The sequence below is a fragment of the Pteropus alecto genome, unplaced genomic scaffold, assembly GCF_000325575.1.
Source record: "Pteropus alecto unplaced genomic scaffold, ASM32557v1 scaffold311, whole genome shotgun sequence".
Lineage (NCBI taxonomy): Eukaryota > Metazoa > Chordata > Mammalia > Chiroptera > Pteropodidae > Pteropus > Pteropus alecto.
The window spans coordinates 1,558,130-1,562,240 of NW_006431916.1; the positions used below are offsets into that span (position 1 = coordinate 1,558,130).

Genomic DNA, 4,111 nt, shown 5'->3' on the forward strand with positions numbered 1-4,111 from the left:
AGGTGAATGATGACCTGGCTAGGCACAGGTCTTGACCCCAGATATCTGTAGATGTTATTCCACTCTTTTTTTTTCTTTTTTTGACTTTTTGTTTTCTGAAACTTAGCTAGTCCCATATTAGGTCTCCCAGATCTGCCTTCAAAATCTCACATATTCTCTCATGATTTCAATTTCTTTGTATTTTTCTCTATGGTTTGTGATATTTCTCATACTTTATCTTCCAAGACACTAATTCAAATCTCATCCTTATCTTTTTCCTTAAATCATCCACTTCATTTTTTTGGTTAAAAAAGCGTGTGTTTTAGTTTCAGGATATTTACATTGGGCTCTTGTTGTTGTTGTCATTTGTCTCCTCTGGTGACCCTTTAGAAGCCTGTTCTGGATATTAAGTATGTTCCTCCCTTTGTCGCTACCAGCCTCTTGGGTTTGTTGTTTCCCTTCTTTGCCTAATCCCCGTGGCTAGGAAACTGACTTGGTTGTGGAAGAGGCCCAGTCAGAGCAGGCAGACAGGTAGGCAACCCCCTATTGAGACAGCAGGATGAACTCTATGATCCTGGGTCTCACGGCCCCAAAGGTGTAGCACCCTCTGCTCACCTGTTCAATTCCTCCTTAGCTTTTCAGGGGCCAGAGAGACTTGAGTGTGTATGTGTGGCAAGAGTTGTGGGTCAGAATCTCACCTTGGCTCTCTTAGGGGGAGAAAACCCCACTTTAACTATCCAGCCTATTTCTTCCAAGCCCTTGCCTCCTGTTGGCCTCAGCAGCTGCTTGGCTCAGAACTGGTGGGTGGTGTTTTATGTGGAGGGAAAGTAGACACATTAAGCTGCTGCTGTCCCAGAATCCATTTCTTCACTCTCCATTCAGTTATTCTGATCTCTTTGTGTGTTAGTGTGCCACTAACGCAGAGTTTTAATTACTGTAAAATTAAAGTGAAATTTGTTTCCTGGTAAGGCATGTCTTCCTTCTTTGTTTCTCTTTTCCAAATTTACCTTGGCTCTTCCTATGCATTTCCTCTTCCTGACTAATATTGGAATCAGCCTGTTGTTCCTCAGAACAGCTCCTTGTTGACTTCTTGGAAAGGATTGAACTAAATTTATAATATAGAAAGGATGGCCATCACTCCAAGATTGCACTTTCCCATCCAGAAACAAAATAACCATTTATTCAAGACCTCTTTTATATCCTTTAGTAAAGTTTTATGGTATTTTTAATCTGGACTGTGGACATTTCTAAGTTTACTATTAAATATTTTTATAGTTTTATATTTGGAACGTTTAGCTTTTTATTATAGAAAATTCCAAATGTATTCAAAAGTAGACAGAATAGTATGATGAACACTCACGTGACCATCACACAGCTTAAAAACTTTTTTCATTAAAATTTTTAATTGTGGCGAAATATACATAACATTAAATTAACCATTTCAAGTGTACAGTTTGTTAGTGTTAAGTACATTTCCATTGTTCTACAATCAATCTCAAGAACTCTTCCATCTTGTAAAACTGAAACTCATTACCCATTAAACAAAAACTCCCCATTCCTCCCTTTTCCCAGCCTGTGGCAACTACCATTCTACTTTCTGTCTTGGTGAATTTGACTACTCTAGGTGGTTCTTGTAAGTGTAATCACACAGTAAGTGTCTTTTTGTGACTGTCTCATTTCACTTAATTTCCTCGAGTTTCATCCATGTTGTAGCATGTGTTAGGATTTTCTTCCTTTTTAAGGCTAAATAATATTTCATTGTATGTATAGACCTCATTTTGTTTGTCTGTTCACCTGTTGATGGACACTGGCTTGCTTCCACATTTTGGCTATTGTGAAAATACCATCACTCAGCTTTAACAGTTATCAACTCAGAGGCAGTCCTGTGTCATCTATAATCCTAACATTTTTCCCTTCTATATTATTTTGAAGCAATTCTGAATGGAGTATTTTACAAATTTTATACATACATACATATACATATACATATACATATACATATACATATACGTGTGTGTGTGTGTGTGTGTGTGTGTGTGTGTGTGTGTGTATTTAAACATCTACAGCACCTGGTATTCCTAGGTGGTCTCCCATCCAAGTACTAACCAGGCCCAACCCTGCTTAGCTTCTGAGATCAGATGAGATCAGGCACGTTCAGGGTAGCATGGCCGTAGACGCAAATTATATTTTCTATTTGGTTGAAGACCATTCCCAGAGAAAATCAGAAACCAATACTATTTTACTTCAAATAACTTAAATCTGTTTGGCATAAAAATGAAGGGCAGATGAGGTTAAAAAAAAAAAAAAGAAAGAAAAAAAGCTGCCATAGAAAGAGTGGATAAGGAAAAAGTATATCAGAGAGTGGCTCAGGCTTATCACACGTACATGAGCTTCTTCTGCTCTCCTTTACTGTCACCTCCTTCTCCCTCAAATCTCTTATCCCCAGATACCTAAAGCAAGTAGGACTCCAAAGTTCACAGACCACTCACTGCAACCATCTGGTTTGGGGGCCTTGGAGAAGGTACTGCAAATCTCAGTCCACTTGCCTACAGCTGGGGCATCTTGCTTTGGCAATGCTAGGGCTGGAGTAAAGCTATGCCTTAAACATGCTGACACTGCCTTGGGAGCCAAGGTCTATTCCTGGAGAAGAGATTAGTGGAAATTCCTTAGGAAGAAACTGGCTGCCTTTGAATGCCAGGAGGTGCCACTAGCTAACCTACCCAGAAACAAGGGTTCTGAGGTTCATATTACTTAAAAAATTATGCTGAGCATCTGGATATAGCACAATTTAAGTGAATTAACTTGGCCTCTGTTGAGCCACCCTCTAGAGCAGACAGAGGCTCTCTGCTCGGATTTACTTTAGAGGAGTGCTATCCCTTTGCCATTATTACCTTGAAAAATGGGACCTTTTACTAAGGGAAAACGGCAGTAGCCATTCTGAAAGGGCCTGCATTCGTCTTCCCAGTGGCCTTAGGAAAAAACAATCACTCTTGCTCTCCCTTAAAGTTCCCTTTACTTATGGTCCCCAGGTTTCTCTTTCTAAGTCCATCAACATCATAAATAGCCACTTAACATTCTCTTATGGACAGCTCAAACCTTAACTGGTTTACATCCAAAGGAAATTCTTGTCGCTGTAGAAAATCTCTTGGTCTCTTTCCAACCAAGCCAGTATCCCTGTCATCTTTCTTTTCCATTTAGCTGGTCTGAGATTTCTCTCCACCCTCGTGAAGAGCATCAGTAAGTATGGCTGAATCCAGGATCTGATCTTGAACATTGTCCAACAAAAATTGAAGCATCTGTGGCCTGTTTGCCCTCTGCCCCCGAACAATCAGTAGATATGTGTCTTGAGCTCGTGACATGATCTTGGGAGTCAGAGAGGCAGCGTCCTGCACTGAAGACTCTGCTCTACCCCATTCTTCCACCAACTCTCTGAGGAAGGTATACCTATCACTTCTATTCTTTTACCTCAGTTTTCCAATAAAATCAGAGGGATTGAACCGGATGGTCCTGAAGACTCCTTCTAGTTCTGAGTCGATGAAAAAAGTCACAAAACCTGAAAATTAGAAGCACCTGTGTGGCTCCAAGCCCTAATTCAGAGACTCTTAGAGGCCACCTGGGCCAAAGATGTAGTTGGGAGGGAAGTGGAAGCTTCCGGTGGGGCTTCCCAGGTGGAATCTGGAAGGCGCTTTGGCATATGTGAAAAGAGTCCGGAGAGCCTGGAATAGCAAATGAGCTGATTTGACCTGGGTTGGGGATGGGCTGGGCTACCTCGGTTAGAAAGACTAGTTCCCGACATTGTATGGATGGGATCTTGGGACACCACTGAGTTTAGATGGCTGCGGATCTGAGGCCCAACATGGACTTGGGGCCACAATAGCAAAGAATCCATTTTCTTCATGCAGAAAGGCAGCTGCAACCCAGGATGAAGAAATGGCTCCAAGATTTAAAACCCAAGGAGGAGCTTGACGGAAGTTGCAACGAGGAGCATCCAGAAGAGAACAATGGAGGCTCTCCACATATTTTGAAGCAGTGGTTCTCAGGCCTTAACACACATCAGAATCCTCTTTAGGGCTTGTTAAAACAGTTCTGGCCCCACCCCTAGAGTCTCTGCTTCAATAGGTCTGGGGTGGTG

General features: G+C 41.6%; 1 non-coding gene across 1 annotated transcript; it reads right to left on the minus strand.

Moving 5' to 3' along the window:
- Positions 1-2,036: 2,036 nt before the first annotated feature.
- LOC112473668 lies at positions 2,037-2,155 on the minus strand. Its single transcript, XR_003044124.1, has one exon. It is a non-coding gene; the product is annotated as a 5S ribosomal RNA (ribosomal RNA).
- Positions 2,156-4,111: the final 1,956 nt, after the last annotated feature.